The following is a 13,930-nucleotide window of genomic DNA, read 5'->3' as shown; positions in this document are numbered from 1 at the left end:
TTAATTGCAAAAGATTACTAACAAATAGTTTGACCGTTTAAATATGATATTCTTTCTATTAGGCTGTGCTGTTATCTTATTTTTCTTTTGGAAAGAATTGCATCTTATATTACACATGGAAAAATGAGTCTTAACAAAATGATTACAAGTTCAGTTCTATCCAATGATAACTAGGAAAGATATCCCCAAGAAGCACACAAATGTTTTGTATTTATTAAAATCAAGGGCTAGTCTTTTTGCATATGATATTTATTTATTTATTGAGGAGTCTCTTGTTTTGATGGGATATTGAGAGAAAAGTTACATATGAATGTTAATCTGTGTCGCATCGATTTCTTCTTGAAGCTTTGAAGTCATCATCTTAATTAAGTTGCACAGTTAGCTCCCCAAACTGCTAAACCAATGTACCCTAATAAAATATGCTTTTTGGTTTACATGATGAACTGTAGTGTGATACTAAGAACCACTCATCGAATGTACCTTATGATTCTAATAGGACACCTTTTTGTCTATAATATATGTGCCTACACAGTGGTGACCCAAGCATGCGAGTGTGGAAAGGCAATTGACACTCTCAATTCCTTGTTTCCAATAACCTGGATTCTGAAATTCACACTTCTTGAGAGAAACCTGTTGATGTGGCTAAAGTCGGATTTCAACTCCCTCCGGTCAACATAGAATAGAATTCAGTAGCAATCCCATTCTCTGTTGATGTGGCCAGTTTTGTAGTAACCTTAGGATACTGTCTACGCCTATAAAATTGTATTCCAGCAAAATTTTCTCGCTCATGAGTAGATCTTAGAATTCTTTCAAACCTCTATGGGGAGAAGGAACCGATTCTATCTAGCTTGGGCCCTCCTAGCATCAATTTTGTTGACATGGCTAAAGTCGGATTTCAACTCCCTCCGGTCAACACAGAATAGAATTCAATAGCAATCCCATTCTCTCTTGCGTAAGGTAGTTCCAGTGCTACTGAAACGATCACTGGAAAGCAACCTCAAGGTTCATTTCGTTAGGTCTTGACTATAGGATGGCTCAGAGGTTGATGTGTCTTGCTAGTAGACACGAGGGGGACTTAAGTTATCGAATAGAATAAGCTTCGAAGTTTACAACATCCCTAAGAATCTACAAGTCCTACTTTCATCCAATTATCCATATACATGATGTTGTTTTACAATTTGCAACTTAAGATTCTTTTTTAAAAAAAAAGGAAAAAAGAGAAAGAGAATAAGGAAGAGATACTAACTACTCTAACTAAAATAGCACATATGGGCAAATAGACGGGGATCTTAAAATTACCATTATTCTACCTTGCCAATTGAACACAACTTAGTAGAATTTGGTGCAATCTTCAAAGGAAAGTTAGATTTTCAAACTTTTAAACACTAATGCTGAATCCAAAATATACATTCATAAAAGTGTTTAACAGCCGAACTAAGCACATGAATATGTTCAAATTAACCATGTAGGGGGGATTGACAATCAGTCAATCCTTAATGGTGTGAACTTAAAATCCCTATCAAATATTTTTCCAAATACACTACTTGTAAACAAAATACATTACAAAAATTTAAATGAGGAAGAAAGAACCATGCACTCGCAGGAAATATGAAAAGCTTGGAATTCGATAAAACCAGTAAACATTTCTGTAGAGTTTTTGCAACAATTTTGGATCTTACAAGATAAGGGAAAACCAGTCCCTTTAAATAGAACTTTAAAATTGGATGAATGGCCCAGCTTCATCCCAAAAGCATGACTACCCATACCTAGTTAATAAAGAGCATACCTCCCAACTAACTAACCAACTAACAACCATAAAGTTGTCCCCCCCAAAAAGTGCATTGCACAGAGCTCAAAAATTGAAACTGTACTTGGTAGTTGGGGAGAAATAACTAAGTTTGGGAATGCACTTTTAATCATCCCAAAGTAGATATTTTCCCTTTTTACAATAAAAAATCACTTTCTCCATCTAAGTACCTTTTCCAAATGTCTCGACGTGCAGCTTGCTTTGCCTGAACATGAACTTGGAATTTCATGCAAACGGCTCTTATCTTGTCGAGAGGAGGCATAGGTGGGGTGTGCATCCTGAAGCTAGTGTCCATGCAACGATCATCTACCTCCCTTGCTAGATCCAATCAACCCCGTTGGTCTTATATTCCTGTAGGGCTGCGTGGAATTTGTTTGCGCAAGTTAAATCATGTGTAGTGTATGCTAGTGTTTTAAGACTCGTGGACTCGCCACGGACTCGCGAGTCCATGGGAGCCATGAGTCCATCTGAAAGACTTGTGAGTCTTTTGCAAGGACTTGCGCAAGTCTTTTGCATGGACTCACGAGTCTTTCAGATGGACTCGCGTGACCTAGAAAAAACGTCATGCAAGCTTTAAAAGTGAGTTTTTTTAATATTTTTGCCCTCATTTGGCATTCTTGCTTGGTTATGACAGGTTTGTAGGGTGTGAAGGAGGAGAAATACAAAGAGGAAGATGTAGTCTTCTATTTAGTTTGTTCATTGTTGTTTTTCACATTTGGAGTTGGACATATCATTATATGTAATTTTGTAAACATTTATAAACTTATGCTGCTATTATACATTTTAGAGTTGAAACTATGAGTATGAATGATGAAATTTCAAATATTGCGTGTTTGTAGATCATATTACATGTGTAATATTTCAATTATGGCTCTTATGTTCTCTAAATGCATTAATTTCTTTATGTTTTTTTGTAAAACTGCGGGTTTTTTCTTTTGCCGAGTCTTTTGCGGGTCTTTCACGAGTCCGAGTCTGAGTCCAAATTTTTGGTTTGCCGAGTCCATGGCGAGTCCGAGTTTTAAAACTTTGGTGTATGCAGCCCCTTCCTTCTTCAACTGGCTCTTCTAGAGCAGTTTGAATTCATTGCAGTCCATATTTGGTCTCCATTCACCAACCAACCTTTTGAGGAGATTTGCATAGTCATTTCCAATACGGAGCAAATCTGCCTCACTATCCTCCCATCTTTCATCAATGATGTCTATGATGTCGCTCTTCAACACCAACGCTCGAAACCAACCCTCAAAAGTATTGAAATCATGCGGCTTGAAGATCTGTTGTTCATTTGGAATCAACTAGTGAGTCCAAAATAAGGCCTTCATGATCGGAAACACCTTCTTAATTGCTGCTTGTGCTCCTTCAATATTGCTCCTCAGGGCCTTGACTGTTTGGAAAGTTCTCTTTGCATCTCGCTCACAGTAGACCAAATCACTAATCACCTTGTTTCCTACCCTTGTAATATCCTTCATCCATTCCATGGTTGCCTTGGCGGTGTCTCGGACACTCAAATTCTGTAGTTGTTTTCTGTGCCATCTCTAGAGGAGGGACATAAGCCTCATTAGCGTGCTACAACGGCTTCAATAAATGGTCTATGTAATTTTCAGCATGTAGGGCACGAGCCTTGTACATTTCTCGCTCGTAGTCATCCTTTCTAGCTGGTTTAGTATGGTGTCCACAGAATCCTTGAATTTGTCTACCTCCTAACCTTTAGTCACCTTTCCCATTGGGATAGACATCACATTGTCCTTGGTAACTTTGGAGTATGTCCTTGGTTTCTTCTTCCCTTTAGCTTGCGGTTCTCCTATCCTAGAGAATAAGTCATCCAGGCTTATGGGTGGCCTTGCTGCGACTTTCTTATGTATTCGAGACTGTAGCCATGCACAAGAGTTAAGCTGTCCTGAAGTGACTACTAACTTCTTGCCCTGCTCTCTTGATGCTTCAGCAGATCCACTATCTACCTGTGGCTGATCATTCATGGAAAAAGGCTGATTTAGTTTTGTATCTTGCTCTTTGCCTACAGTTGAGTTCTCTTCAACCTCACTCAGCAATTGCTGGGTGGTCTCAAGTACCCGTTCTTCATTCCCAAGGAGCTCTGCATTTTTGTTTTCCTCTTCACTTTCTCTCATGGCATCATCATTTTCTCTATCGTTCATTTCGTTTTGCTCTTCATTCTTTTCAATAGCTGCCCCATCATCTTTATCACCTTCCTCCTTCGGTTTTTCTTGTTTGGCCTCTTGCTTGCTATCCTCATCATTGGGCTGTATTTCTCCTTCTTCAACCTGACTCTCAGGCTTATCTAGATCAATGATCTGTATCTCTGCTTCTTGCACATTGGGCTCTTGCGAATCAATTGTTTCAGCGACAACTGAATCAATTTGCGGGGGAGGAGTAGGTAGATGCTCGATTTCAACTACATCCTCAGTTGAGTCAGGGTCTTTTGATGAGGCGGCAGCAATTGGGTTCTCTCCAACCTCACTCAGCAATTGTTGGGTGGTCTCAAGTACCTACTATTCTTCATTCCCAAGGAGCTCTGCATTTTTGTTTTCCTCTTCACTTTCTTCTGTGGCATCATCATTTTCTCTATCATTCATTTCCTTTTGCTCTTTAATCTTTTCAGTAGCCACCCCATCATCTTTATCACCTTCCTCCAGTTTTTCTTGTTCAGCCTCTTGCTTGCTATCCTCATCATTGGGTTGTATTTCTCCTTCTTCAACCTGGTTCTCAGGCCTATATAGATCAATGATTTGTATCTCTGCTTCTTGCATGTTGGGCTCCTGCAAATCAATTGCTTCAGCGACAGTTGAATCAATCTGCAGGGGAGGAGTAGGTAGACACTCAATTTCAACTACATCCTTAGTTGAGTCAGGGTCTTTTGATGAGGCGGCAACAGTTGGCCTTCTTACTGGTATCTTTTCCCGCACAAGGGCCTTAGGTGACTGGCTTGGATCTTTCCTAGACCTCTTTGATGTTCGCGTTCCCTTACTAGCCTTCGTCTTCTTTCTCTTCTTTTCGGGCCTCCTCTCAGTCTCTTCTTCTTTTGCAGCACTCGATGCCTCTTCTTCTTCTGACGAGTGAGACTCAAAGCCTCCCATCAAGTTGTAGGTGAATTGTATCCCATCATGGATCAACTTCTGAATATGTTGATATAGCCAAGCATCTGTAAATCTCCTAGGGCCTTCCATTATGGCCTCCAAATCGGTGACCGTATCTTGGGACCAATTGATTGAATGTAGGTGGTCCTTCACTGCCTCATAGTCCTGGAATTGCAAACAATCCCCATAGTCGACTAGCTGATATGGGACTTGGGCATACTTGAAAGTCCTGATTTGATGCACATTAAGCCTTGAGTATTCCTGGCTACGGACTTCAAAATCATCTGCGCAACTGGCCCAATAATCCTCTATAGTCATTTTATATCTATAATGCTTGCCATAAGCCTTCCTTCCTAATCCAGTAGGGTCTAAGTTCTTCCTAAAGGGGTGCTCTTGTAGGCAATAGGATGCCAATTTTTCAATTGATTGCTCAGTCTGTGCGGGAGTCTTAAAATATACATCATTGTCCCCTATGACCATTGGGAATGTGACTCCTGACATCTTCTTATCCCAAAGGACTTGCTCGACCGCATGTGCTTGCCTAGCAACCTCCAAGAGAATCATCCTATCTATAGGGTACCGTGGGAGTCTGTAAGGAGAGCCCTCGAAACTTGAGATTCTTAAGTAGTAGAACCGGGGGAATTGGATGAACCATGCTTCGTACTTCCATATTAGTGTGATGACCGGCTTAGATAGCCTTTGATGCAATCCTTCCTACATTGTCTTGATTCTTGACCATGCGCATGTTGAATGCATCATTCACGCTCTCATATTGGCCCATCGCATAAGCTATGTTGTTTTTCACCCTCTGTTTTATGTTGTAGTAGTGTAGATGAGGGTAACACTCATACACTTCCACCTGATTTGGCCCGTTTCCAATTTCACCTAGGCGAATCAATCCTAGCAGTTTAGGGTGTCTTGCAAACATGTATACCAAGTAGGAAGATATTGTGAAGTATTTCTTATATGCGAGTTGGACTAGCTTGGTATGGATGTTATCACTAATAATTTGGGTCCAATCAAACTCAACCTTCCCCAGAAATACCTGTTCTATAAAATAAAATATCCATTCCTCAAATAGGTTGGAGTGAGGGAGTCCCATGACTTGGCTAAGTAAGGTGACCATGTCTCCATACTCCTCAATGAACTCACTCCGGTAGGCCTTCTTGGGAAGAAGACTTTAAACCAATCTTCATTTATTTTTCCTCTGCACTTATTGGGATTGGCCTCGTATGCTACCTGAGCTTCTTACATCATTACTACAATCACATCCTCGGGGAGAGGGATATCAAAGGCCTCCCCAATAGCTTCTGGGGTGAAATCAGCCATCATTGTTCCACTTGCCAGTACCACCCCGTTGTCTAGTTGATAGCGCTTGGAGGGCTCTACAACAAGCTCATAATTTTGAATAGCTTGTGGGAAACCTATTGCTTGTGCTATTCCATTTTCTACCATCCTCTTGACTTTCTAGTAAGCATTAGGAGCATACACCCTGTCTCTAAAGTACTAGATATCCACGTCCAAAATCAGTGTTGCCTACATTCTCCCAATTACTCTGTACTTTTGATTCCCGTTTCACCCCTTGATATCAATACTTCATTTTCTCTAACTTGCGAGGGTTGTCAACTTTGGGTGCCTGGGATGTCCCTGGTGCATTGGGTGCCTTAGATGATTCTGCCTCCTGACGAGGCATCTATTCTGCACACCAGGCCACGAATTACGAGGTGGATTTAAAAGTGTAAGAGTGGTTAGTGGTGCCCAACAACGATGTTAGTAGCGAAATCATGGGATAATCAACACAATGAAAATGAAAACAACATGATGGCAAAAAAAATTGAGTTGTTATAATTTGCTGTTTGATTCATTTAAATTTCGTTGCACGGCTGGAAATTGTGATTTTGGTGTCGTTCAGAAAGTTTAAACTTTCGTTGACTTGGATGTATTTGCAGTTTGGGCATTTCCTTAAAGCATTCTAAGTTTTAACTTTGATTATCAATCATAGGGGGGGGTTTTCGGCACTTTAAAGGAGTTTTGTGAAAGATTGTTTGAAGTTTTCACTTTCAGCTAACGTCCTGTTGACGTGGCTAAAATCGCATTGCTACGACTCCATCCGGCCAACGCAGAATAGAATGCTAAGTATCCTATCCTCTCTTGAGATAAGGAAATCCCTAATGTTGTTTCAATTGATCAATGGGGACAACCTCAAGGTTTCGGTTGTCAGGTCGTGACTGATGTGATTTGTTGGGAGCACAAGGGGACTTACGTTTTGCAACAATTATTTCTACTGCGATTTTCGGACTGCGGAATAAAATCAAAAGGGAAGGGTTCAGGAAGCCTAAGGACAAGTATGATAATAGCTGATGTAGCGGGTAGACAGATTTCGATAAACCAGTTCTTGTTTCACCAGAGATACCCTCACAACTAGACAAAAACGGTGCAAGCTCCAAGGGATAAAGGATTTTTCAGACCAGAGACACTCGTTTTAGGCACCCAATTCTGGTGTAACCTAAGACGAACACCTGCAGTTGAACTAAGCATAGTTTTGGGTTTAGGCTAACCATGCACGGTGACCTACAATCAGCAGACCCCCAATGGTATGAACCAGAAATGCATCAAATACCCCCATCCACTTCACCATTAAAATCCCTGCACTCTAAAATTTAACCAGCTGAAAGAAACCATGCAAATAGACTAAAAAACAAGATGATAAACACCAAATCAATGTCTATATATTGATTTCAGCTGCCTATTACAACAATTTCTACATCATCTCTATGCTATTCCTATAATCTAACCTATTCTAACTCTAAAATCTAACTACAAAATTCTAACCCTTTACAAAAGAAAGGCCTCTGCCTTTCATAGAATTTACAATTTTGAATCGAAGGGCAGAATTGACTGCATCCAAGGGCTGCAACTTGCCATCCAGAAGCTGGCAGCCTTAACCCATGCCCATTAAACTCTCACTCATCTATCCAACCACTATCTCAACTACCTGCAACTGTCTGGATTCAATTTGAGTCTATCCGGTAGTTGGACATAACTGTCCACAACTGACCTATTTCCCCTTTGTTTCAAAATATCTTGAGTGGGACCCACAAGCAGTTTTTACAATAAAAATAGTTTCTGTTTTCAGAAACTAAACTTCTAGAGTTAAATCCAGTTGTGAATTTCTCGAGAATGCATAGACTTGCTGCATTCGGAGTGTCCTTCGGTCTTTGGTCCCGGTGGTGGACTTCAGCTTTGTGGTCTGGTGGCACAGCAACACGCTTCCCAATGCTCGGTTCAGATCTCGTGCTCCTGCAGCGCGTTCCTACATCTTCTTCAACTTTTAGCGCCTGGCTCCTTGATGTTTCAAACCTTCTCCTGGTTCTTTCCGATGATGCCTTTGTTTACCTCACTGGGTAAACAGGAAGAATACAGAAATCGAACAGCAATGCACAATGCAAATACAAAAGAAGTACCAGAATAAGCTTGCCATTAATGTCAAAAGATGTTCATATTATAATCTGTCGCCAACATTACCTCTTTCCTCCAACACCCGGAGGTGGTACAATATATGTCAGCCGAAGGGGTGCGACACAACCGTCGCGACTCCAACTACCTACCCATCGGCTAACTGACTATCAATAAATAACATTACTAAACTATACATTTTTTTCGATAACATCATCCCCCCCAAAAAAGAAGTCGTCTCCGACGACTAACAACAAAATGGAGACGATGCATATATACACCCAAAACAAAGTCAAGGAGGGTGCTGAGGAAGCGTCCCTGAAGTCGAAGGCTGGGATGCTGGTGTCTGGGCCACCAGGCGGGCGCAGAGGTCATAAACCTACTGAGTGCGTGCTGCCACATCCCGCTCCGCCACCAACACCTTCTCCAAAGCCGTCTTCACCATATGCGCAGCTTCGAGCAACTCCTTCTCCTTGGTATCCGCGGACTCTGTCATACCGACCAACTGAGTCTGCAACAAACCCCGCTCTGCAGTAACAGCATCCAACTCCTGCTGCACAAGGCTCCGCGCACTCTGCTCCTCCGACAGGCGGATGCCAACCGCAACCTTCTCTGCACGGGTTGTCTCAAGCTGTGCTAACAACTGCGTCCTCTCGGCTGCCCAGGAAGCCTGCTGTCTGGCGAGATCTCTCCCTATCTCTGTACGAGCAGCCTTGCGGACCGCGGACTCATGCTGCGTCTGCCGCAGTGCATAGTAGGCATCCCTGTAAACCTGCTCAATCTGTCGGACGAGAGTAGTCACCCTACCCTCCACGACGGGCTGAGGCACACTCCAAGCCTCAAGCATTGCATCTGTCTGAATAGCTGGCCACCCCTGTGACTCAAAGCATGTGGCAAAAGCTGTCGAATAGCCTACCCGCATAAACTGGAGGACCTGCTCTAATTCCTCCACAACCTGCTGCAAAGCTCGCGTCTGAGCCGTTGCCACCACTCGCCGACCCCTCGTCACCATATCTGCTAAGTAAGCCTCAATGTCCTCCCCATCCTGCCCCGAAGGCTGGGACCCCGATATAGGTGCAGGGGGCTCGAGTGGGATCAAAACTGCTGCATCCTGCTGGCACCAAGGTGTCTCCTCTACCCCCGCCTGCTCCTGGATAGCAGGGACGACTTCTCCTATCTCATGCCCTACTGCTGGTACCGGTGTCTCACCCAATGAATCCTCCAAGTCTACCACCTCTGTCAGAGGCTCTCGCCGAGGTGAGAGTACAGCAGCTCCTACTGGTGGCATCACCGTCATCTGAAATCGCCGGGTCAGCCAACTCCCCATAGCCTCCATCGATGGATCCGTACTGAACACCTCCGGGCCTCTCTCCACCTCTAAAGTGTGTCTCTCTAGGGGCTCCTCCAACAAAGAGGCAGACACAGTCACTACTGCCTCGGATCCCACAACGTCCAACTGCACCTGAGGCTCTGCGTCGACCACCTCCCTGTGCTCCTCCTCTGCCACTACTTGCTGCGGTGGTCCACACGACTCCGCCATGCCTTCTGTACGTGCCTCTATGGCCGGAGGCGGTCCCGCGGGTGGCGCACTAGCCTGCGGAGGTGGTACGATGGAAGGTGATGCCACCTGCTGCATTGGCCCAAGTGCAACGGGTGTGCAGCCCTCCCCAAAAGCTGGAATGGACGTGCCTCCCACTCCTGCGGATGACCTCACAAGTGTGCCAAGTGGTAGTGAGGGTGGCGCAAACAAGACTCACTCCCCCGCGGGCTCCATCCTCCCCTCTTCTGTCGCCCTACTGCTACTATCCTCCGCCGAATCTTCTTCCTCCGAAGTCTCTTCGCTGTTGGAAGTCTCTCTTCCACTATCAGGTTCTGCCGAGGGGGTCTCTACTATCCTTTTCCGTTTCGCAGAAGAATGGCCAATGTCAAGGTGTCTCCAATGCATGATAGGAGGCTCACCTACGGCCAATGGTCTCTGCGGCTGTATCTCCAATTCTGCCTCCGGTACTACTTCTTGCGTGGCCTCCAGAAACAATCCGATGGCATAGTGGGGCATGTAAAACGTGCGATGCTCCATCATCAAGAACTCGCACATTCGCTCTGATAACAATGTAGCCCAATCATACACAACGCCATTCAGAAGTCCATTCATCAATATGATCTGTAGGAGAGCGATGTCCGATGCCCTACCAGACCCCGTCAACCTGCTCTTGATAACGTCCATTATGCACCGCCAATGGCCCTCTGCAACAAAAGACCTACGCATCCCACGGTTCTTCGTGGCATCAACAATGCTCTCCAATTCTACTGTGGTCAAGTCTCTGGATACTCGTTTAATCCAATATTCTTTTTCCTCCCGCGTCATCTTCTTAGCTTTCAATTCCACTTTCTTGCCATGTACTCCTGGAATGCCAAACACTCTCGTAAAATCTGCCGGTTTGAAGGATACCGTGATATCCTTCCCAAGGTACTCAAAAGTACTCGTCCGTGAATGGCTATCAAAGGTATCAACCATGAATCGTAATGCTCCCTCATACTCACGGATAGCAAACACAGGCATTCGGATGGCCCACTCCACTCCTGCTTTCCGAAGGCTCTTCTTCACCAAATCATCATCTGGTGTATCCTGCCACCACTTCCTGCATTCGGACCCATTCAATCCCTCGAAGGTGATATGCTGTGGGGTCAATGCGTTCTTCCCTCGTGCGGCATGCTGCTGTGGTGGCTTTCTCTTCTGCCTGGGGTGCATTGTGCTACCGGCTATGCGAACACCCGAAGGAAGAACTCGCGTATCCTTATTTCTATGGCTGCTATCCTGCAACTGTTTTTTCCAATTTCTTTTACCTGCCGACTCCATTAACTTCTTCCTGTAACTGAATTGTTTAGGAAAAAACTCTACCCTTCATGACGGCCGCCTTTTTTTTTTTGGCTGCCGCCGTGCGGCTGCTTGATCTACCTGTGGCTCTTATTCTTCCCTTTGTGCCCGCTGCGCGTAACCCTTGCTGTTTGGTCTACCTGTGGCTGCGTGGGATTGCTGTAGTTTCTTTTCAATCTTATTGCTATTTATGCTTGGTTCCAGTTTGCAATTTAAACGGCACAAGATTGCAGGTTCTTAACAAATAAAAAGGCCAAAATAAAACTCAAGCAATAAGCAATATGCTTCAGAATTGGCTACTCCATTATATTCGAACACTTGCAAGTACACAAAATTACAAAATATAATCAGAGACTTGCAGGGAACGAAGTAATTCGCTTGCACCTTAACCAATCTGGATGTTCACACTGACAATGGATGCCAATATAATTAGATGAAGCCTGCGTTGGAAGTCGCAGGGCACAATCAACAATAATTTCCCTTCGTGCGGTGTCTCCTCCTTCGTGCGGTGTCTCTTCCTTGTCTCGGCGTTTTAACCTTGCGGCCCTTCAGCGGTGTGCGGCGTTATAGTTTCTTTTTCGGCCTTCGGTGTGGGTTATCGGTGGTGCGGTGGACACCGCACGGTGGTTCCACCGCGTGGTGGTCACCGCACGGTGGTTCCACCGCGTGGTGGTCACCACACGGTGGTCCCACCGCGTGGTGGTCACCGCACGATGGACCCCAAGTTTTTTTGTTTTTTTTAAATTTCTTTTATCAAATTTTCTTTCTTATATATATATATATATTTTTTTTTTTCAATTTTCTTTTATATATATATTTTTTCAATTTTCTAATTTTTAGCCGCGGCTGTCTGACTGGGGGTTCCCGGTTCCCTCCGTTCGTGATAGACCTTCAGTTTCGACCCGTTGACTGCGTCTGATATCTCCTTCCCGTCCAGCGTCCATAATTTTATTGCCCCGTTTGTGTTGACCTCACCTATCCGGAAGGGCCCTAACCATCGGACTTTGAATTTCCCCGGTTTAATTTCGTTTCGTCCATTATATTTCAAGACTAACTGCCTCGGGGTGAACCTCGCCCGCCGAATGTGTTGGTCGTGCCAATGTTTCCTTCATTGCTGGGCCACGTCTGTCACCCATTGTGCCATCAGCCTTCGTTCATCGAGTTTGTTTAGGGCATACAGGCGCTCCCTCAGGCTCTCCATATCGCCAAGTTTATTTTCAATAGCAATTCGGAGACTTGGCACCATGAACTCCATCGGTACTACCACTTCCTGTCCGTACATTAATTGAAATGGTGTCAGGCCCGTCGTTACTTTGTAGGTGGTGCGGTATGCCCATAACACCGACGGTAGTCGCTCCTCCCAATCTTCCTTTTCTACCCCGCACGACTTATAGATGACGGAAACTAGAATCTTGTTGGTCGCCTCCGCTTGACCATTGGCCCTCGGATAATACGGACTGGACAAGGAGTGAAAAATTTTGAATTCTGTCGTAAGGAGTCTCACCACATGGTTCACAAAATGGCCTCCTCTGTCACTGGTTATCTGAAGCGGAATTCCATATCTCATGATAATTTGTTCATAAATAAATCTGGCTGTACTCACGGCGGTGTTATCAGGTAGGGCCCGTGCTTCGACCCATTTTGTCAAGTATTTTGTAGCTACCACGATGTATGTACATGGCCGCGGTCTGCTGACTTTTAAAGGCCCCACAAAATCAAGCCCCCAGCGTTCGAATAACTCTTGTGCCGCTGAAGGGTTTAATGGCATGAAGTCTCGTTTTAGTGGTTTTCCGGCCCTCTGGCATGTATCACAGCTTCCGACCCATTCTCTGGTGTCGCTGTGTAGCGTGGGCCACCATAGTCCGGCTAACAGTACTTTCCTGGCCGTCGTGTCCGGCCCCATATGACCTCCTGCGGGTCCTTCGTGTGCTTCCTTCAAAATCCCCAGTATCTCTTCCTCCATCACGCATCGGCGGAGTACTTGATCTGTCCCCATTTTGTAAAGGAGTCCATTGATCAGTTGGAATGTTCGGCTCCTCAGAACTAGTTTGCGTCGTTCCCCTGGTGGCATGTCCCGAGGGAACTGGGACGTTGATAGGTACTCGCCAATACGAGTGTACCAGGATGGTAAAACCGCAATCCGGAATAAGTGCGCATCCGGGAAATCATCATTCACCCCCTCCGCTCGTTCTCCCGACTTGATTCGTGACAGTTGGTCAGCGATCACATGGCTCTTCCCTGGCCATACTATAATGTTGAATGTGAATTCTTGCAGTAATAACAGCCACCGACTCACCCGTCCTTGAATACTAGGTTTATTCACCAAGTACATCAAAGCTTGGTGGTCTACATAGAAGGTGAAGGGTGTCGCCAACAAATAATGTCGGAACTTCTGTACTGCGTAAACCATGCCGAGCGCTTCCCGTTCAGTTGTACTGTAATTCCTCTCAGCTTTCGAGAGTAGTCTACTGGCGAAGTAGACCGGGTGATCCAACCCATGATTCCCAACTTGTGCTAATGTTGCACCTATTGCATAGTTGGAGGCGTCGACGTGCACATGAAATTCTCTGTCCCAATTTGGGTAGGCCAATATTGGTGCCGCCAACAGTCATGATTTCAATTCCTCGAAGGATTCCGACTGCGCTGTTCCCCATACGTACGGTTCCCCTTTTCTTGTGAGGTTATCCAGGGGGTAAGATATCT

At 44.7% G+C, this 13,930-nt stretch overlaps 1 protein-coding gene across 6 annotated transcripts in view; it reads left to right on the top strand.

Moving 5' to 3' along the window:
* The window catches only part of LOC131067010 (long chain acyl-CoA synthetase 9, chloroplastic), a 99,692-nt gene that overhangs the window by 52,266 nt on the left and 33,496 nt on the right, over positions 1-13,930 (top strand). The window lies entirely within an intron of this gene.

This window comes from Cryptomeria japonica, chromosome 3 (genome assembly GCF_030272615.1).
Source record: "Cryptomeria japonica chromosome 3, Sugi_1.0, whole genome shotgun sequence".
NCBI lineage: Eukaryota > Viridiplantae > Streptophyta > Pinopsida > Cupressales > Cupressaceae > Cryptomeria > Cryptomeria japonica.
Note: the sequence above shows the minus strand (reverse complement) of the source record. Positions and strands in the feature narration are given on the sequence as shown.